At 48.0% G+C, this 22,235-nt stretch overlaps 1 protein-coding gene and 4 non-coding genes across 5 annotated transcripts in view; all 5 read left to right on the top strand.

The window, feature by feature from the left end:
• TEX14 (testis expressed 14, intercellular bridge forming factor) overlaps positions 1-22,235 on the top strand; it is a 102,527-nt gene that overhangs the window by 3,542 nt on the left and 76,750 nt on the right. The gene's annotated exons all lie outside the window — the stretch shown is intronic.
• Positions 3,367-3,530, top strand: LOC118759745 (U1 spliceosomal RNA). The gene has a single exon (XR_009247021.1). It is a non-coding gene; the product is annotated as a U1 spliceosomal RNA (small nuclear RNA).
• LOC118759738 (U1 spliceosomal RNA) lies at positions 8,226-8,389 on the top strand. Its single transcript, XR_004996391.1, has one exon. It is a non-coding gene; the product is annotated as a U1 spliceosomal RNA (small nuclear RNA).
• On the top strand, positions 12,928-13,091 carry LOC118759739 (U1 spliceosomal RNA). The gene has a single exon (XR_004996392.1). It is a non-coding gene; the product is annotated as a U1 spliceosomal RNA (small nuclear RNA).
• On the top strand, positions 18,931-19,094 carry LOC118759740 (U1 spliceosomal RNA). Its single transcript, XR_004996393.1, has one exon. It is a non-coding gene; the product is annotated as a U1 spliceosomal RNA (small nuclear RNA).

The raw sequence follows: 22,235 nt of genomic DNA, 5'->3' as shown, positions 1-22,235 counted from the left end.
TGGGTAAGACCATTGTTTCCACATTGATCTTTTTTTCCCTGTATCTGAAAACGGGAGAAACAGGGAGAAGCCCTACCCAGCCTCCCGCCCATCCCAGGTCCCCAATGTGGGGCACACTCCGAATGTCCTGCTGAAGCAGTTTTGATAGTTCAACAGTTCTGAATTGCTGCCAATTTTGACGTTCCAAGCATGATGAAATCTATTCAGAATCCAATGACTGACAAAGTCTCTTCATGGTTGAGGGTTCTAAGATCAGCAGTTCAGTTGGAGGGATCTCCAAAGAAACTTGTCTGAGGTGATCCCAGAACTGATTCTTGTGTGTGCTTTCCAGTACAGGGTCCAACACTGTCCGTCGCCCTAATCAGATTATGCACATGTTGGTCCTTGCAGTAGCTTGGCGAGTTCGGTTTCCAGCCCTGTCTTCCACATGAACCAAGATGATAGTGGCAGGGCAGAGCCAGCGTTAATCCAGTTCCCACGTTTCCCTCACGGTATACTTACCCTGAGGGAAGAGATCTCTCGGGCCTGGAGAAAGCCTAGGACTGGCAGCAGTGACTTTGACCTGAGTCCCCAGCATTGGGTCTGGCCTGGCTGGGGCTTCCCCACCCCTCCCAGCTGCCACACTGCAGGGGGTTCCATTTGCCCCAACCTCACAGCCTTACTCAACACTCAGCCTCCCTGTTTATATGCTAGTGACTCTGGTCTACATTTCTAAGACAGATTGGTTCTCTGACCTCCCAGTTGCAAATATCTGATTGCCTAAAGGAAATTCAAAGTCTCCTCCAAATCAACCTATTATAAACCTAAATTACCTTTATTCCACTCCCTGAACCCTGTCCTCTGCCTGCATCTCCTGCCTCTGTAACCACCCCCATTCTTTTTTTTTTTCAGAACTGTTTTTTTTTTAAGATTTATTTTTATTAGAAAATCAGATATACCCAGGAGAGACAGAGAGGAAAATCATCCATGTGCTCATTCACTCCCCAGATGGCCACAACGGCCGGTGCTGAACCAATCCAAACCCAGGAGTCAGGAGCTTCATCTGGGTCTCCCATGTGGGTACAGGGTCCCAAGGCTTCAGGCTGATCTCGTCTGCTTTCCCAGGCCACAAGCAGGGAGCTGGATGGGAGTGGAGCTGCTGGGACATGAAGTGGCAACCGTATGGGATCTCGGCGTATGCAAGGCATGGATTTAGTCACTAGGCTATGGTGCCGGGCCCAGTAGGAACTGCCAGTAGTGGTCACATGCCGGATATTTCCCCTCAGTCAAGTGGTTCACAAGCAGATTTAGGGGTACCTTAACCTTTAGTTTGTTACGGAATGTGAGATCACACCAGACATGTCTAAGGTTTGTTACGGAGTCTTTATTAACCAAGCTTGGTGATAATAGAGCACACTAGAAATAGCAAGTCACAAATCCATACGGCAATCCAACCAAACAAAATTCTAAGAGGAACAAATGGTCATTACCCTCAAGTCCATCCGTTAAGCTGAAGACCTATGTCCCAGCTTCCCCAGCAGTATAAGCTATCCTAAGAGACATGCAACGAATAACCTGGACACACTTACGAAGCTGCAGACACTCACCTTTCCCCGGCTTCTCCGCCCACATTACACTACTGCTAGGCTTCATTTCTCCTGGAACTCCTGATAGTACACAACCCAGAAATAACACTGCTATATTCATTGTCCCATCTAAGCAGTACACAGGGACCATGCTCAGGGGATTACCTGTCCTGGGTCAGCCAAGAGTCAAGGTGCCAGAGCAATAGAATCACCTGACCAGAGAGTGAGCCCCTGCTTCTCGGGCCTTTTAAAGGGGCTTGTGAGGGGATTGGTTACACAACAATGCAATACTGTCCCCTCTCAGATGATAGGTGAGTCACATGTGGGCAGGAGCGAACACCTAGATCGGGGTAGTGGGGGACGGGGAAGAGTGGCTGAGGATGGAATTAACATTCCATTGCTGTTAGAACCCACCTTCAGGACAGAGGGTAGGGGACACAGCCACATTTCATTTGCCCACTGTCAGTGGGTGCTGGCTGTCACCGGCTGCACCCTATAACAAGTTCATATTTCAAAATCAGTATTTCATTTGTAGGTTTTATTTATATATACATTGGGCTGATCATGATGGCTCAATGAGCTAGACCTCTCCCTGAAGGTGTCCGGATCCAATATGGGCACCAGTTCATGTCAAGACTGGTCAACTTCTCATTCAGCTCCCTGCCTGTGGCCTGGGAATGCAGTCTAGGACAGCCCAAAGCCTTGGGACTCTGTACCCACATGGGAGACCCAGAAGAAGCTCCTAGCACTGATATGGAAGTGGCCCAGCCTTGGCCATTGCAGCCATTTGGGGAGTGAGCCATTTGGAGGTCTTTCTGGATCTCTTCCTCTCTGTAAGTCTACCTTTCCAATAAAAGTAAATAGACCTTTAAATTTTTATAATTTATTTTTTTGGGGGGGAGTCCTAGACTCTATGGAATTGTACCATAAAATTCAAAATAAAAATTTAAAATGTTTATATATATACATGTATGGCATGCCATTTATTAATCTTTAGTAATATTTTATATAAGCAGCATTTATTTCAGTTTTAAAGATAGGAAGAGCATGCTCACTTATTTTGACCGTTTGAAGACTCAAACTGATGTGCTAGGAGGGATGAAGGAAAAGGGCTGCTCATAGTGGTAACCTCAACAGAGCCACTGCCTGACAGGTGGGTCGGCACTGATCGCAAAGGGGTTTCAGCCCGGGAGGGTCACCTGCCACGTTGTGGGTCTAGACGGGGGACTCAGTTCTTTCCTGGTTTACTTTCTTGAAAATTTGAATTAGCATCTGAGCGACTCATCTTTTAAGTAAAGAGCTGCTTCATGTTTGATAGGGAGCACTCTATTCCTAAGCGAGGTACTTTGTGCTGACAACCTATTTTGAGCAATACGTGGCCAGAATTTTCAAATGTAGTTTCTTTAGGTTTCAGCTTTTCAGACTCGCTCCCTCAGTTTACACAGACAGTGAACTGTGTCAGAAACCACAGTGATATCATTACGGCCAAACCGTTGAAAGTAAAAGTTAGTTTATGATATCTTGGTTTTGCTTCGATAGCATCCGGGCACTGAATGAGATCAGCCAGAGGGGCGTGGAATATGCTAATTAGGTGCCATGATTGCTGGAATTTTCAAGTGCTAGGTTTACAATTCCTTGGATTTTTGCATAACCAGAAATAGAAATACTGATGCTTGCTTAGTGTGATTTGTCTTCTTTTATGGAAAGATGAAGCAGGTCGCTAGACCGGGTTGAGAAAACTAACCGTAACTCTGAAGTAGTGTGATGATGAGGATGGTATGCCGGGCAACACCAGCAACTCATACTTACCTGGCAGGGGAGATACCATGATCACGAAGGTGGTTTTCCCAGGGCGAGGCTCACCCATTGCACTCCGGGTGTGCTGACCCCTGCGATTTCCCCAAATGTGGGAAACTCGACTGCATAATTTGTGGTAGTGGGGGACTGCGTTCGCGCTCTCCCCTGATCATTTTGGTTTAAAGATAGGATTTGGTGTGGTTGTTTTGTTTTGCTTGTTAGATGTTTTTTTTGCAGCCCTACCAAGGGTTGGTTAGACTTTGATGTTTTTGGTTGTGTTTGAAGTACCTTCGTTAGTTTTCTAGACTTTGATGTTTTTGGTTGTATTTGAAGTTCCTTTATTAGCTTCCAGTTTTCTGTGTTGTTTCGAATGTTGAGTAAAGCAATGAAAGATAGGGTACCGGACGGCTCACTTGGGGAGTGAATCTTCTGATTGGGTACTTCGTTTACGGTTAGACAGTATCTTCTGCATGCTCTGTTTTGCCCAAGGTGGCTGGCGGAATGAGGCCTATTTTCCTTTAGCTCCTTAGTTACACTAATGTTTTTCTTCTGGTGTTTATCTGAGTTTAGCTGTCTCCCGACTTTGAAGTCCTTACTTTTGTCCTTGCTATTTGCCATTATATACAGAGCCATTATATAGTTCAGTTGGTTTCCAGTCTACAATTTTTATTACTTTGCTGATTTGGAGAGATAATGATAAGCAGAGCTTTATCTTCACCCACAAGAATGTTACAGATTGTGTTAAGGGATAGAAAAAAGGGCAAATGGGAAGTAAATGTTAGGAAAATGGAATGATTTCTTTGTAAGCAGTGTTTGTTACATTTTCCAAGTGTTCTTGCTAGTTTACAGACATACAGTTGATTTCAGGTACTGGCCTTATTTCCTGGAACTTTGCTTAGTTCAGCTATGAAATCAACTTATGAGTTCAGTTAGAAATTTTGTATGTACTTTTAATTTCTGGGATAAGTGCTTTAAGGATTTTCTGCATGAATTGACATTTCAGTTCAGAATTTTTTTTTTTAAGATTTGTTTTTATTGGGAAGTTAGACCTACAGAAAGAGACAGAGTTCTGATCTTAGTCCCTGGGTCTACTCCCTAAGTGGTCACAGAGACAGAGCCTGAACTTACTGCGGGCCTCCCATGAGGGGGTAGGGTCCCATGAGGACAGCTTTGGGCTAACCTCTACTTTCCCAGGCCACAAGCAGGAACTGGATGGGAAGTGGAGTAGCTGGGGCAGGAATCAGCACCCATATGGGATCCTGGTACATGCAAGGTGAGGATTTAGCCATTGATCCAGTATATTGGGCTCAATAAGTATTTCTTTTAAAAAGAGGAAGCAATTAGAAATGTTTATTTTAGGCCCAACATGGTGGCCTAGTTGCTGCTAAAATTCTTGCCTTGACCTTGCCAGGGTCCCCTGTGGATGCCGGTTCTAATCCTGGCAGCCCCACTTCCCATCCAGCTCCCTGCTTATGGCCCGGGAAAGCAGCCTTGGGCCCTGCATCCGCGTGGGAGACCTGGAGGAGGTTACTGGCTCCTGGCTTTGGACTGGTGCAGCCCTGGACATTGCAGTCACTTGGGGAATAATTCAATAGACAGAAGGTCTTCCTCTCTGTCTCTCCTCCTCTCTGTATATCTGCCTTTGCAATAAAAATAAATCTTAAAAAAAAATTTTTTTTTCTTAATATGGAGCAAAAACATTCTTGCACTTTTAATTATGACTTCTTTGAATTTTCTTCAAACTTTTGTCCTTTTTTTTTTAAGTTATTTTATGTGACAGAGAAATTCTTGAATCAGTTGGTTCACTCTGTAAATAGCCCACATGAGCTGCTGACGCCACAGTTGCCATCCCTCTTCTGTACCTTTGGTTCTTCTGTTAATACATTTGTCCTTGCACTCCTTTAAGACCAGTCTCAAATGTCATTGCGTCTGGGGAGGCAGGTTTGATGTCTTCTGCAGCGAGGGTTCGGAAGGATCCTTTGTGTGAGAAACTGCGCCACCCTTGGGCAGGGGCTAGTGTGATGACTGGGAGTTCTTCATGAGCCGAGAGAGCAGGAGACAGGTCAGGACATGCTTCCCAAAGGGTCTCTTGGCTTTATTCGCCTTATTTTTTCCCAAAGCCTCCAAGTTCTTTGGAAGAAAAAATTAATGTTTACACACATTACCATTCTTCTTAATGTAAGATTTATTTTATTTTTATTAGGAAGATATACAGAGAGGAGGAGAGACAGAGAGGAAGATCCATGTGTTGACTCATTCCTCAAGTGGCTGTAATACCCGTAATTGTGCTGATCCAGAGCCAGGAGCAAGGAGCCTCTTCCCAGTCTCCCACGTGGATGCAGGGGTACAAGGCCTTGGGCCGTCCTTGACTGCTTTCCCAGGCCATAAGCCAGGACTTGAATGGGAAGTGGGGCCATCAGAACATGAACCAGCACCATATGGGATTCCGGCATTTGCAAGGCAAGAACTTTAGCTACTAGGCTTTCGCGCCAGGCCCTTGTAAACACTCTTATGGTCCTAAGAATAGGAATGTAGAGTTGGATCGGCTCAGCTGTGGCCATTGCAGCTACTTGGGGAGTGAATCAGAGGATAGAAAATCTTTCTATCTCTCCTCTCTGAAAATTTGCCTTTCCAATAAAAATAAATAAATGTTAAAGAAAAAAAAAATAATAGGAATGCAGGAAACCCTTATTGAATGAATGACTTAAACGAATCAGTCAGCACTTGTAAATTCATTCATTGAGGGCCAGTGTGATGGCTCAATTGACTAATCTTCCCCTTTCAAGTGGCTGGATCCCAGGTGTGGGCTAGTTCATGTCCAGGCTGCTCCAGTTCCCATCCAGCTCCCTGCTTGTGGCCTGGGAGGATGGCCCAAAGCCTTGGGATTCTGCACCTACATGGGACACCTGGAGGAGGCTCCAGGCCCCTGACTCCTGTTTCAGATTGGCTCAACTCTGCTGTTGTGGCTATTTGGGGAGTGTAACAAATGAAAGATCTCTACGTCTCTGTTTGTAAATCTGCCTTTCCAATTAAAAAAAAATCCATTCTTTGAGTGAGCTAAGGCTGCTTTCCACAAATGCAATTAAATTGAAGCTTAAGCTTATGAAATATTCAGCCAGAATTTCAGGTTTTTCCTCTGTTGGGGATCCCTTCTGATAGTTGCTGCAAGACATTTCTGCCTGTGTTAAGTCTCACTCGTTCTCATTTGCTCACTCAACAGAGAAAGGAAAGCTAACTTTTCTGTCCCTACTGGTTCACTCCCTAAGTGTCCGCAACAGTCAGAGCTGAGCTGATCCGGAGCCAAGAGCCAGGAGGTTCTTACAGGTTTCCCATGTGGGTGCAGGATCCCAAAGCTTTGGGTCGTCCTTGACTGCTTTCGCAGGCCACAAGCAGGGAGCTGGATGGGAAGTGGAGCTGCCGGGATTAGAACCAGCACCCATATGGGATCCAAAGAACAGTTTTGCCACTAGACTATTGCATCAGCCCTATACTTTCATTTTTATTTCATGCAGTTGTCCCCTGTCCTGCAGCAATGGGCTTGGTGCATGGAGCTAATAACAACACATGTGGACTCTGGACTGATGGTCCAAAGCCAAAGTTTATTAGTGGCATCAGGCTTTATATGGGATAAGGGAGGAAGTATTGAGCTTATCAGCAAAACCCGTCAATTGTTTCTATAGTTTTGTTTTGTATATTCCACCCAGTGTTCTCATTCACATGCTGTCCGCTCAGCTGTTCTCATACAAATTACATCCATTTGGTTATAGGAATGGTACACATTCATTTGTTCTGCAAATGATGTCCGTTCAGTTGTTCCCATACAAAGGACACCTAATCAATTGTAATCCTGTGCTCGCTGACCTAGGGTCACAATGTCCTTCTACAACAGTTCACCCTCAGAGCGAAGACAGTGATTGCTGTGTCTATTAAAGATGTCTGTGTTAGTGCAGGGTGAGGAGACACAGCAAGAATGATCACATGCAATGCTAGGGTTGGCCTGTGGCTTAGGGGTTCATGCCTCCCCCTCCAGTCACCAACAGCCTCTGTAGGAGTGCTTGCTATCCGGCTCTCTGCTAACGTGCTTGGGGAGGCAGAGGAGGATGGTCCAGGTGTTTGAGTACACCAACACTTGCTCACACACTCGGGGGGTACTTGGATGGGTCCCTCTCCCACCCGTACCTTTCAAGTAGGTGTCTAACAAGAATGATCATGTTATTACTATTACCAGCAAAATGAATGGGAGAAGGGGACTGCACCTCCCAGGAGGGGGGAGATGCGGTGCCTTTTGAAAAGAGACGGCTAGACATCGGGTTTTTCGGGTTCTCTGACTCCTCCCTGGGTGGAAAGTTCTTGTGCTGCCCACTTTCCTGGCTACCTGGTGAACAAATGGAGGCCTTCCCCGCAAATGGCAAGTTTCCCTTCTCATTGAAAGCCTCAGTGTTTTCTGTTTACTAATACTCCCACGAGCATTAGTAGTAAACACGAGGGAGGATGGCCTCATAATGGTTGCCCCAGACCTGACACAGAGTTTAGTGGGCTTTTACGGGCTCAATTAGTTCTTCATAAACTGTCTTAGGTAATTCTGAAAGCAGAAAGTGAACCTAGGGGTGACGTCACCTGCGGAGGCGGGTGATATGCAGATGAAGTATTCCGGTGCAGGCTGGGAAAGGGTGCTTTTTTTCCCACGCGTGTGTCATATTGTAATTTGGTGAACTTTCAAAAGCTGTCGGTTTTTGTCAAATGTCAGAGAGTTTGCGTTAATATCAGCACAATCTGGAGCTTTTAGGTGAACATTTATGTTAACACCATATGTAAATAGTGCTGTGCACAGCAGGCTGTAACAGACCTCAGCACCAGCAACTCATACTTACCTGGCAGGGGAGATACCATGATCACGAAGGTGGTTTTCCCAGGGCGAGGCTCACCCATTGCACTCCGGGTGTGCTGACCCCTGCGATTTCCCCAAATGTGGGAAACTCGACTGCATAATTTGTGGTAGTGGGGGACTGCGTTCGCGCTCTCCCCTGATCATTTTGGTTTCAAAGAAAGCATGCAAAAAGCTGTTCTGCTGATGTATTGCAGCTTTTAGAGACTGGCGCTGCTGTAAGGTTTCTCACAGTGGTGGTTTTCTGTGTGGTTCACGGCGAGATTGTAAGAAACCCTTGCCACAGGTTTTGTAGTTTTACGTTGGAGGATTTGAGACACTGAGAACTGTTCCAATATCAAGGTTTGAAATGCTGAAGTAGAAGAAATTGGACATATTTCAAAGGCGAGTGGCAGGGAGGTTGTGATGTCAGTCTGGGTGTGGGAGGCATGGGAGAGCTGAAAGGTCTAGCATCGGGTACTCAGCAGTGCTGGGGGATTGGAGTAAAGCCAGGCCCACTGGAGCAGATGATGGATAGGTACCAGGAGCTCCCTGGCTCCACATCTTGGTAGAAAGTTTCTTTGCTTTTTATTATAAAAGTTTATTTTGCACTTTATTTAAAGACTTATTTTTATTGGAAAAAGCAGATATACAGAGTGAAGGAGAGACCAGGAAGATCCCTCCACAACGGCCGCTGGAGCTGCACCGATCCGAAGCCAGGAGCCTCCTCCAGGTCTCCTGCATGGGTGCAGGGTCCGCCACTAGGTCAGCACGCTGGGCCCAAGATTTATTTTTTAAGAGTTATTCATCTTGGGCCCGGCGGCGTGGTCTAGCGGCTGAAGTCCTCGCCTTGAAAGCCCCGGGATCCCATATGGGCGCCGGTTCTAATCCCGGCAGCTCCACTTCCCATCCAGCTCCCTGCTTGTGGCCTGGGGAGGCAGTTGAGGACGGCCCAATGCATTGGGACCCTGCACCCACGTTGGAGACCCGGAGGAGGTTCCAGGTTCCCGGCATCGGATGGGCGCGCATCGGCCCGTTGCGGCTCACTTGGGGAGTGAATCATCGGACGGAAGATCTTCCTCTCTGTCTCTGCTCCTCTGTGTATATCTGGCTGTAATAAAATGAATAAATCTTTAAAAAAAAAAAAAAAAAAGAGTTATTCATCTGGGCCCGGCGGCCGTGGCCTAGCGGCTAAAGTCCTCGCCTTGAAAGCCCCGGGATCCCATATGGGCCGCCGGTTCTAATCCCGGCAGCTCCACTTCCCATCCAGCTCCCTGCTTGTGGCCTGGGAAAGCAGGAGAGGACGGCCCAATGCATTGGGACCCTGCACCCGCGTGGGAGACCTGGAGCAGGTTCCTGGTTCCCGGCATCGGATCGGCGCGCACCGGCCCGGCGCGCACCGGCCCGTTGCGGCTCACTTGGGGAGTGAATCATCGGACGGAAGATCTTCCTCTCTGTCTCTCCTCCTCTGTGTATATCTGGCTGTAATAAAACGAATAAATCTTTAAAAAAAAAAAAAAAGAGTTATTCATCTGACAGGCAGAGTGTCAGAGGTAGGGAGGAGGGATCTCCATTCAGCGATTTCTTCTCCAAAAGGCCGACATTCATTGTTAGGGCGGCTACAGATTCCATGTCCGTCTCCCATGGGGGTGCAGGGTTTCAACCACCTGTAGCAGTCTCCTTCTGCTCTCAGGCACATTAGCAGGGAGATGGGTTGCAAGTGAAGGGACTTGAACCTGTGATCTGCAATGGGATGTGGTGTTATAGACAACAGCTTAACCCTGGTGCCCCCTCTTGGCCTGCCTTATGATTGCAAATGAACCTGTTGCTAAAATCAACTCAATGAGGGTAATATAGGAAGCACTCAGTGGTAGATGATAGCTGTTAATAGTTCCAGGTTTTCTTTGGGTCTCCTTATAATTCCGCATTATGGTTTAGGCTGTTGCTTTACCTAAACCATATTGGTTTATTTGGTTTAATCCTCACAAGAACTCCCAAGAGCAGTGATGAAAATTTCATTTTACAAACTGAAAAGCAGGTTGAGGTGCTAGAACCATGCCCAGATTAGTCACCGTCCAGTGTGAACACTGAGTGGCAGTCCAAATCTTGGGTCCCTGCAGTCCTGCTGGAGACCAGCTCCAGTTGAGTTCCAGGCCCACGAAAGATGTGTGGACTCTGCATTTTTTTTTCTGTATTAAGCCTGTTTTTTAATATAAGTTATTTATTTGTTTAAGGTTTGTTTATTTTTATTGCAAAATCAGATATAAAGAGAGGAGGAAAGACAGAGAGGAAGATCTTCCATCTGATGATTCACTCCCCAAGTGAGCGCAATAGCCGGTACTGCGCCGATCCAAAACCAGGAGCCAGGAACTTGCTCCAGGTCTCCCACGTGGGTGCAGGGTCCCAAGGCTTTGGGCCGTCCTCAGCTGCTTTCCCAGGCCACAAGCAGGGAGCTGGATGGGAAGTGGAACTGCCGGGATTAGAACCGGCACTCATATGGGATCCTGGCGCGTTCAAGGCGAGGACTTTAGCCGCTAGGCCACGCCACCCGGCCCAAGTGGGTGTTTTCAAAGATAAATCTGTAGCATTGTTTCACTTTAAAGCAGGCCATTATCCATTCTGACCTTGCAGTCAGGAATTCCTCACCTGGCAACACATATTAGTCAGTAATACATTCCTACCAGATTTCTCTTTCTACAGCTTATTTATTTATTTATTTATTTATTTATTTTTCTTTTTATTGTATTGTTGTTGACAATCTTTACATAGTTAATTACAGTTAAAGGAAAAAGAAGAAAAGAAAAAAAAGGTTCAGGGGGATAGGAAAGTGGGTAATGCTATTATGTCCATACTATTTCCATCATGTATCTGAGGTAAAGGGGGATATTGAGGGAGAAGCCCCACCCGGTTTCCCGCCCACCCCAAGTCCCGGATGTGGGGCATGCTCTGAGATATTTGCTCAAGTGGTTTTAATAGTTCTCCAGTTATGAATCGCTGCCAGTTTCGCTCGATGAGGTCGTCCACCGATTGATATGGTCCATTATAAAGTCTCCGTTTGCCCCATAATTTGCTGCCAACATATAGCTGAGATGAATGATTGTCCTGTTCTGTCTTCTGTCTTTTCTTGGTTAGAGTTCTGAGTCCAGCAGTTCGATTGGGGAGATCTCCAAAGATACTTTGAGGTATTCCCAGACTAGATTCTTATATGTTCTAGCAAGCACAGGGCCTGGCACAGTCCATCACCCCGATCAGCTGGTGGTTGCAATTGCTGGGTTGGTTCTGTTTTCAGTCCCGAGTTGCACTGGAACCAATGGGTGTTGCAGTCCAGTCTGGTTCGGCCCTTACATCAACCAGTGGGAGCTGCAGCCTAGTTGGGGCGACCCACAATAACCCCCACCAAGCCCTCCCCCTACCCTGGTTTGCCAGTATGTGTAGCAGAAAACCAGTCTGTCCCCCATCCCATTTGGCTCTGGTACTTGTCAATGGGTATTAAAGCTTAGTTCTATCTAACCAACTCAACCATCCAGCCCTCACAGATGTTGTTGAGTGCCTCTCTATCTAGCCACCCCAGCCCCCGTCCTAGTTTTCATGCCCTCCCACGAGAATAGTGACCCAAGAAGGGGGAACCCACTTTTCCCTCCCAGGTCTCTCTGTCCCGGTTTATGCACTCTTTAGGTGGTCCTGAGATTTGACTCAGAACAGAGTGTGGGATGGGCCGGGTCTACAGCTTATTTAAATAGGTGAATTTACAGGGAAAAACAAAAAGAAACACAATACTGTAAACATTAAGTCCCAGTACAGACCACGGGCTTAACAACCCTTAATTATTTTGAAAGCATGTTTTACTATGTTAGTACAAACATCCTTGTGCTCTTCCATCCAAAGGGTCGTAGGAGCAGACATGAATTGTTAAAGGCCCACTCACCAAGATGTTATTAATGACATTAGTTCCCAAGCTCACATCAGTTACAGAGACCAACTGGCAAGGACAAACAATGCATCAACACATCTCAGGGGTAGTTGAGGGTCCCTGAAAGTGCATTGAAGTAGCTGGAGGGACTTCTGTCAGGCCTTGGAGTACACCTGGGAGCTTCTGGCAGCCTTCCCGGCAGGGGAGCCGTTGGGAGACCTTGGCTCCCCGTACAGTACCCCCACCCAGTGTGCCCTGCTTTTGCACTTCTGCCTGTAGCACTTGGAACCCAACAGGAAGTGGGTGGAGGATGGTAGGGAATGTCAGTATCCTGGGAGAGTGTGGAATTTTCTCAGGAATAAAATACTCTGCATGTCCATTTGCTGAAGTTACTCAGCTATCTCGTGTGGGTTACGCGGAAAGCTAGGAGATGGCGCCAGTTCTGTCGGCAAAATAGTCTGATGTCACTTCCCTGGTCAGGAGCAGGAAGAAGGGGAAGGGCCACGTGGGTCTGGAGGAAGCTGCTGCCTGCGCCCTGCCCAAGGGGCCAGCTCGTGATGTCACCCCGGGAGGTGGGATATGCAGATGAATACTTCCTGCGTCTGTTGAAAGCGCGCTTTCTGAAAAGATACTCGGATCATCTTTATCACCAGTACTAAGACACAGCGGGACAATCTGTTTCTTTTTTGCTTACGATACAAGATAAAGCCCAGTTAGAGTCGGTTCGGATATGACCCGAATCTTACAGTGTGTTGGCAGCTATAGCTTCATACTGGGGACGCCAGCAACTCATACTTACCTGGCAGGGGAGATACCATGATCACGAAGGTGGTTTTCCCAGGGCGAGGCTCACCCATTGCACTCCGGGTGTGCTGACCCCTGCGATTTCCCCAAATGTGGGAAACTCGACTGCATAATTTGTGGTAGTGGGGGACTGCGTTCGCGCTCTCCCCTGATCATTCTGGTTTCAAAGGTAGTGGAGTGTTTAATTTCTTAATCTCAAGCTGGTGTCAGATCTTGTGGGAGAAGACACTGTGTTTTCATCTCTTGCTTACTGAGCAAACTGCACAACAGAATGTTTCAGATTCTTGGGGAACTGTCCGTGAACTCAGCACCCAAGGTAATTCTGAATATTCTCTAGAATAGCTCTGCTTTCAGCAGCAGGAAGAAAGGTTCTGTTATCTTTTTTCGTAGTATAAATTTTGTTTTATTTTAACATATTTGGTTAGGGCGTGAAAGGTCAAGGGCTAGAAGAAAGTGGGTGAAACTATTGTTTTCACATTCTTTTCTTCCTCCCTGTATCTGGGGGAGAAGCCGCACCTAGCCTCCCACCCATCCCAGGGTCCTCAGTGTGGGGCATTGAGGGTCTTGCTCAAGTGGTTTTGATAGTTCCACAGTTCTGTATTGTCAATCTTGCCACTCCGGTCAGGAGTGGCCTGGCCTGTTCTAAGCTGCTCCCCAGTCTTGGTTCTTGCACTCACCTGCAGGGAGCGTGTCCCAACAGAGGAGTTCCCCAGGCTTCTCCATGAGAACCTGTCCCAGTGTCATCTCACACACACTGGTGGGTCCACGGGACTGCTCTACTTAGTTAATCTCCTGTCCTAGCAGGAACAGTGGCCTTTTCTGACTGGCCCTCACCCATTCCGGTTCTTACTGTTGGGTGCTACAGCCCAGCCAAGCCTAGTTCACACCCAGACACAGCTCATGCATGAATCAGCAGGATCAGAGACCTAGCCCTGCTCATCCCACACCCACCCTGGTTCTCACAATCACCAGTTGGTGCTGGAGTCTAGTCCAATCTGGCACACCCCAGACCCAGTCCACATTTGTGGCGAGGGAGACTGCAGCCATGTCCAGACCAGATCGCAGCTTCCACTCTGACCCCCACACTCACCAGTGGGAACCACAACCCAGCCAGGGCGTCCCCTTAGCTCTCCAACCAGGCCTGATCCCGGTCACAAATCTTGCGTGTGCCAGTGTTTGCTCTAACTCAACTTGACACAGGCCCTTCCCTGTCTTGGCCCTTGCCTTCAAAAGCTGCAGCCTGGCCTAACCCAGTCAGCCCCCAGACCCAGCTCTCGCTGGTGGGTGCTACAACCTGGCCCTGCTCAGTCTGCTCTCATCCCTGTCTCATGCAAACCAGTAGGTATGGGGCCCTAGCCCAGCATGACCTGCACTCCATCCTGATTTCTGCACTTGCAGTGGGCTATGGTTTGCTAGGCCCCACCTGGTCCGTCCCCTTCCAAAACCAACTCACGCACTTGCTGACAGATGGAGCTACTCTACCCAGCCTGCCCAACACCCATGCCTGGATCATGTGCTCATCAGTGGAAGCTATGACCCATCAGGGGAGTTCCCCCATATGGGCCACTCCCAGACCTAGATCTCCTGCATGCCAGCAGATGCTAGGTCCTAACACGTCATGGCCTGCCCCCTCTATCCCGGCCTTTGTATGAGCTTGTGTGGACCAGCCTGTCCCACACCCTGTTTTGGGGTGCTCATGCGGGTGCTGCAGCTTGTACCTGCCCAGACTATTCTCGTTTCCTGCACCCGTGAGTGTGGCAGGTTTTATGGTCACACCTAGCTGAGCCCATCACCATCTCAACTCTCAAGTTAACCAGCAGGACTTGCAGTTTCATAAGGTTGAACCCACTTGTCCCCCACAGAACCCACCCCCGGACCTGGTTCTCTTGCTAGTCGGTGTCATGGCCTAATCTAATGTGACCCAATCCTCTGATTCTACACTCACTGTCAGGTATTGGGATCTAGCCCTTCAAGACAGGCCCCCACTAGACAGAAAGGCACCCAACAGCATGTGTGTGGGCTGGATAGGGGAGCTGGTTAGGTTGAACTAGGCTTCAGTGCCCATTGACATGTATGGGAGCTGAATGGAATGTGGGACAGATTGGACTAGTCTACTGTACATACTGGCAAGCACAGGAACCAGATAGAGGGTGGGCCTGGTGGGGGTTATTGTGGGTCGCTCCAACTAGGCTACAGCTCCCACTGGTTTATGTGAGGGGCGAGTGTGTGCTGGGCAGAACAAGACTGGACTGCAACACCCATTGGTTCCAGTGGAAGACAGGGCTGAAAACAGAACCGGCCCAGCAACTGCAACGACCAGCTGATTGGGATGATGGACTGTGCCAGGCCCTGTACTTGCAAGTACTCACAAGAACCTGGTCTGGGTTCACCTCAGACAAAGTTTCTTTAGGGAACCCACCCCCAGCCCAATCGAACTGCCAGACTCAGAAACCTAACCATGAAAAGACAGAGAACAGAACAAATCAATCAACTATCCCAGCCACATGTTGGCGGTGAAAAACGGGGCAAACAGAGACTCTAAGATGGACTATGTCAACCAGTGAATTCTGCAGCAATTTCTTCGTGCTTGGAATGGTGAGATTGGCAGCAATTCAGAACTGTTGAACTATCAAAAGCACTTGAGCAAGACCTTGGAGCATGGCCCACATCGGGGACCTGGGATGGGTGGGAGACTGGGTGGGGCTTCTCCCTTTACCTCCCCCTTTACCCCAGATACAGGAAAAAATATGGAAATAATAGTCTTACCCACTTTCCTATAACCCTTGAACCTTTGTACCCTAATTAACTATGTAAAGATTGTAAAAATAAAAAAGAATAGGAAAAAAGAAAAAAAAAAAAGACAGGCCCCCAGCCATAGCTTGTGTGTGTGCTGGCGTGTGGTGGTCAGCCAAGTTCCATGCTAACAAGCCCAACTCAGAACTCCCATGTAGGCTGCTATATCAGTCTGACCCATAAAGATCTTCAGGTGTCTCCCCTCTGACAACCAGGTCTCTGTCCCTTTGCTTACCTGCAAGTATAGTGGCTTTGTTGTCGAGTGTCCCTCAGGATTCATTTCTCCCGTTTACATACAGTGGCCTTCTCCATGGATGTCCCTAGAGAGTAATTGATACTCCCAAGACCCAGAGCTCGCCACAGAGCGGCCAGCAGGCAGAGAGCCTGGCACCAGTTGGCACTCTGGCCTCCCACAAGCCCAGGACCCTTCCCGCTGCCCAGCAGCGGTAGATGGGGAGGTAAGGTCTCCAGCGGGCAGTGTGGCACAGCATGGATTCTCCCAGTTAAGTCTCGTGGCCAGGGGAGTGAGGTACCCGCTCCGCTGCTCAGACTTACCTCCGTGCTGAAAGACTCACCTACTCAGTTGCTCTACATTGTGTCTATATTGATATCTGGGGCTTTCTCTTTTTAAAAGTTAATTTTATTTATTTATTTATTTATTCATTCATTCATTTATTTTTATTGGAAAGGAGGATATGCAGAGAGGAGGAGAGACAGAGAGGAAGATCTTCTGTCTGATGAGTCACTCCCCAAGTGGCCACAATGGCCGGTGCTGTGCCAAGCTGAAGCCGGGAACCTCTTCCGGGTCTCCCACGTGGGTGCAGGGTCCGTCCTCAACTGCTTTCCCAGGCCACAAGCAGGGAGCTGGATGGGAAGTGGAGCTGCCAGGATTAGAACCGGCAACCATATGGGATCCCGGCGCGTTCAGGGCGAGGACTTTAACCACTACGCTATTGCGCTGGGCCCCAAGATTCACTTATTTTTTTATTAGAATCACAGAGGACCAACACGATGGCTCATATGGCTGAATCTTCACCTTGCATGTGCTAGGATCCCATTTAGACATTAGTTTCTGTTGTGCCTGCTCCACTTTTCACTCAGCTCCCTGCTTATGGCCTGGGAGAGCAGTGGAGGATGACCCAAAGCCTTGGGATCCTGCAGCCACATGAGAAACCTGGAAGAAGCTCCTGACTATTGACTTCAGATCAGCTCAGCTGTGGCCTGTGTGGCCTTCTGGGAAGTGAATCAGTGGGCGGAAGTATTCCTCTCTCTCTCTCTCTTCCTCTCTGTATATCTGCCTTTCCAATAATAAATAAATAAATAAATCTTTAAAAAAAAAAAGAATTGCAGAGAAAGAAGGAGAGACTGAGATCTTCCATGCACTGGTTCAATCTCCAAAATAGCTGGAGCTGGCCGTGGCCTGCTCCCTCCGTCCTGGGCTTTGTATGAGCTTGTGCCGCCCAGTGTGCCTTTGCAGGGACTAATGCAGACGTTACGGTGAAATGTAGAGGTTGGCAAAGTAAAAGATGAATCAGGTAAAAGTAGTCTCTAAAGTTTTTTTTTTTTCTAAGATTACGTATTTAAAAGGCAGAGTTAGAAGGAGCAATAAGAGACACTTATCACTATTGTCATGGTTAAAAGTAACCTCCCAAATTATAAAGAACATAGGACAAGGAGGGGTAAGCAAAAAAAAAAAAGTCTGTGTACCAAGAGGCAAATAACTGATTTGCCCAGAAAGGAAGAACCATGCACGTGTGTTTTCAAGGTGTAGAAATGCGGGGTGACCGCAGTGTCACTAAGGCAGGATTCTGCCTCCGGTGAAATCTTGGAAAAACTGCTGTAGGTCCTAAGGTGACAAATAAGATACGCCAGTCTGAATTCCGGGTGGCCGACTCAGGGTTGAGGGCCCACGGTCACATGTCACATGCGTTCCCTGGGTCTTGGCAGAAGCATGCCCACCCAAGAGGAGAGGTGATTTGGGTTTGGCACAGCTGACCCTGCTTCCACACCTTGCCCCCAAGCTGCCCTCAACGCACCAAGTGCCACTGCCTGCCCCACAGGATTCAGACTCAAAATCCAAAAAGCCAAGTGTTTACTCATTTATTTATTTGAAAGGGAGAGGTTGTGGTTCACCAAAAGCCCACTCCCAGGCGAAAGGCAAAAGCTGGGAACTCCGTGAGGGTCTTGAACGTGGGTGACAGGGCCACAGCCACCGCAGCCGCCATCCGCAGCCTCCCAGCAGGTGGCCGGACAAGCATAGCCGGTACTCGGAGGTGTTGGCGGCAAACCTTGGTGGGTTCTTTTCTAGGGTTAGTGTAGAAATAAAAAGCTGTGAAACAAATGCAAGCATAACAGAATCTTTTTTTTTTTTCAGAATCTTTATTCAAAGCAAAGCAATAGGAAAGCCCTGCCCCCACAGAGAAGTAGGGAAGTGGAGTGTCCGACTGGACACTGGCTTTAGGGGAAACGGCTTGGGCTTTTGTAATTTTTTTTTCTTCCCATAATCATGACCATAGGAGGGGCATAGGGGGCCCAGGTGTCTGGGCTGACAGAGAGGTGTCTTGAATGATTGTATTCAAGCGGCTGTCTTGTCCTGTTCTGGAAGCCTGGGCTGCAGCTTCCCACTCCCTGGATCTGGGCAGAGAAGCTCCCCTTGCCTTGATGGTCTTGGCAATCCCAAGGTCTTGCTTCGCACAGCCAGGGCATCTAGTAAGTGCAGTGAACTGTGGGATGGGGGTCAAGAATTGGGCACCAGGGTTCTCTTCTCCGAGGCCCTGGACCCGGCTCAGAGGGCAGGCACTCCTGTGGCATGTGGGGTGCCAAGCAGCTTTCTAACCGCTGCGCCCAACGCGCACCCCAAGCTACTAAATATAAAACTATCTTTAGCCACAGCCAGGCTTGTCGTTTTTCTTGCTGATCGCGCAGCTGCAACTGCGTGAGGAAGAGTTCCTTGACGCTGCTGGTGATGTCACCACAAGAGGCGGGGATATGCAAATAAGCACGGCGGTTGTCGGTTTTAGCCGTTTTCCTAAGGCAGAATTCGAGCAAATCTCCAAAGAGAAACTGTAGCTTGATCCCTATCACATGGCATATCCTTCGGTTTGTAAATGAGGACTTAAAACATTTGAAATGCAATTGATCATGACTAAAGTGTGTGTTGATGAAGAGGGTATGAGAGCAGTCAAGCTAAGCAACTCATACTTACCTGGCAGGGGAGATACCATGATCACGAAGGTGGTTTTCCCAGGGCGAGGCTCACCCATTGCACTCCGGGTGTGCTGACCCCTGCGATTTCCCCAAATGTGGGAAACTCGACTGCATAATTTGTGGTAGTGGGGGACTGCGTTCGCGCTCTCCCCTGATAAGTTGGTGTTAAATGAAAGATGATTTGTTGCATGGTGTAGTTTGTAGCTGTTGTGTGTAGTTGGCAGATATGTTTCTTTCCAAAACGTATCTCTAGGCTTGGCGCACTATTTGAAGTTCTTAGTGGCTCTCTGGTTGCTGTTTTTTTTTTTCTTTAGTTCGTGGAGTGCAACAGTGAGGGTTCACACACCATATGTGCATGCAGAGTCCCAAGGCTTTGGCTCATTCTGGGCTACTTTGCCAGGCCAAATCAGGGAGCTGCAATGTACGTATTGCAGCCCGGACTTGAACTGGTGGGATCCATGCAAAGCAAGGACTTTAGCCAATAGGCTGCACCGAGTTTTCCTCTCATGGTTAGACTTCTCACTATGGAGTCATTTCTTTGGGGAGGTAATAAAGCCAGAACTTCAGAGTCTGAGCTGTGAGCCCAGCGCATTCCTTTGTTCTGCCCACACGTATGTATATGAAAGGCAGATTAACAGAGAAAGGGAGAAAGATCAGTCTGTTTACTACCCAAGTGGCCACAACGAGCAGAGCTGATCTGAAGCCAGGAGGCAGGGATCTTCCCCTGGGTCTTCCACGTGGGCACCGGTGCCCAAAGCCTTGGGCCATCATTCTCTGCCTTCTCAGGCCATTAGCAGAGAGATGGATGGGAGGTGCACCAAACTAGGATCCAGTTGCCCATGTGGGATTGCAGTGGATTCCCGGCAAGGATTTAGCCATGGAACCATCACACTGGACCCCTGCCCCATTCTTAAATGCATAATGGCTGCATTGTGTTCTGGTGTTTAGAAGTTAGGCTCCTGCATGGTGGCTCAACTGGCTAACCCCCCACTTCCAAACACCAGCATCCCGTGTGACCACCAATTTGTGTTCTGACTGCTCTACTTCCCACCCAGCTCCCTGCTTGTGGCCTGGGAAAGCAGTCGAGGACGGCCCAAAGCTTTGGGACCCTGCACTCACGTGGGACATCTGGAAGAAGCTCTTGGTTCCTGGTTTCAGATTGGCTCAGCTCTGACTGTTGTGACCACCTGGGGACTGAATCAGTGGATGGAAGGTGTTTCTTTCTATAAATCTGCGTGTCAAATAAAAATAAACATCTTTAAAAGAGAAGTTAAGTTTCTGGATTTGTCCTATCGACACGATAGTCATATTTCTAATTTTGCAGCATAGTCATCACTAATGTTTCGATCTCAGAAAATGCTCATGAGTACAGTTTTTCAATCTCATACGGTTCCAGCAGTTGTTTTCATGCATCATTACAATTGACCCTTTGTATCCATGGTAAAACCAACCAAATATTGAAAGTATTCTTTTTTTTTAAAGATGTGTTTTATTTTTATTACAAAGTCAGATATACAGAGAGGAGAAGATCCTATGTCTGATGATTCACTCCCCAAGTGAGTGGGTGCTTTGACCGGTGCTTTACCGATCTGAAGCCAGGAGCCAGGAGCTTCCTGTTGGTCTCCCACAAGGGTGCAGGGTCCCAAGGCTTTGGACCATCCTCAACTGCTTTCCCAGGCCACAAGCAGAGAGCTGGATGGGAAGTGGAGCTGTCAGGATTAGAACCGGTGCCCATATAGGATCCTGGCGCGTTCAAGGCAAGGACCTTAACCATTACGCTATCATGCTGAGCCCAAGATTGATTTATTTTTATTGGAAAGTCATATATACAGAGAGGAGGAGAGACAGAAAGTAAGATCCTCCATCCAGTGGTTCACTCCCCAAATGACCGCAACGGCCAGTGCTGCGCCGATCCGAAGCCAGGAGCCAGGAACCTCTTCCAGGTCTCCCACGCGGGTGCAGGGTCCTCGACTGCTTTCCCAGGTCGCAAGCAGGGAGCTGGATGGGAAGTGGAGCTGCTGGAACTAGAGCTGGCGCCCACATGAGATCCCAGCGCGTTCAAGGCTAGTACTTTATCCGCTAGACCACAGCGCTGGACCCCAAATATTGAAAATATTCTTAAGAAATAGCATCTGCGGAGGAACCTGAACAGTTCCTCTGACAGGACACTGACTCTACAAATAAACGCAGGAAGCATGGAGGTAAATAACCCAGAAGAGGCTTTGGAATGTGACCCACTGGAATACACTTGGCTCGGGTTGGGGCAGACCAGGCCGAGTTGGTTCACGTCATCCACTGGCAAGCCCAAGTGCTGAAACTGTGTGGGGGCCTGGCCGGGTTTGGTTGCGATAAAAAAAAAAAAAAAACAGTACAAAACACAAAATGCCAAGGTGAAATGGCCTGTGCTAGCAGGGAATGCAACACCCGACCAGCACTCCTCCCACTGGTTTAGGTGAGGGACGAGAGTGTGATGGGCAGAGCCGGGATTCCAATAGAGGTCATTGGTTCCAATAGAGGTCGGGGTTCAGAAGAGAACCAACCCAGGGGTTAAAACCATCAGCTGATCGGAGTGATGGACGGTGGCGGGCACTGTGCTTACTAGTAGTACATGTAGGAGCCTGGACTGGGAATGCCTCAAAGTTTTTTTTAGGGGGATTCCCCTGAACAAAATGGAGGAATCAAAGCATTAACCAAAAAAAGATGGAAAATGGAGTAGATGAATCAACCACCTCAGCTTTATGCTTGCAGCGGAAAACTGGACAAGGGGAAACCCTAAGACGGACTATGTCAATCAGTGGACTCTGCACCAGCCTCATCATGGACTGTTGCTGATGATATGTTGGAGCTTCTAATTGATCGAGGTGACGCTCTGCTGGCTCTGCCTACAAACCTGAGAGGGCCTCCCTAAGAGGCCGTTGAACCTGAGCTGGACAAGTGGGATGCTAGACTCTGTATGGTGTGAACTTTTAATTAGGGAATCTCAACGGAACTTGAGCTGTGGTTATGCATCAAGGTGAAGGAATTCATGATGGGGGAAGGGTTTGGGGTGAAGGGGGGGGAATCCCAGTACCTATGAAATTGTGTCATGTAATGCAATGTAATTAATGAATAAATGAATATTAAAGAAAAAAAAAAGAATGAAATCATTCTATTTACAACCAGGTGGTCCCAACTAGAGACCACTATGCTCAGTGAAATGACTCAGTCACAAAAGAACAAATATCATATATTCTCTCTTATATAAGGAAACCAGTGTGGAATGTGTAACTTCAATAATCCAATTGATACTACTTTT

This window comes from Ochotona princeps, chromosome 17 (assembly GCF_030435755.1).
Source record: "Ochotona princeps isolate mOchPri1 chromosome 17, mOchPri1.hap1, whole genome shotgun sequence".
Lineage (NCBI taxonomy): Eukaryota > Metazoa > Chordata > Mammalia > Lagomorpha > Ochotonidae > Ochotona > Ochotona princeps.
This window is presented reverse-complemented; position numbering and strand designations above follow the sequence as displayed.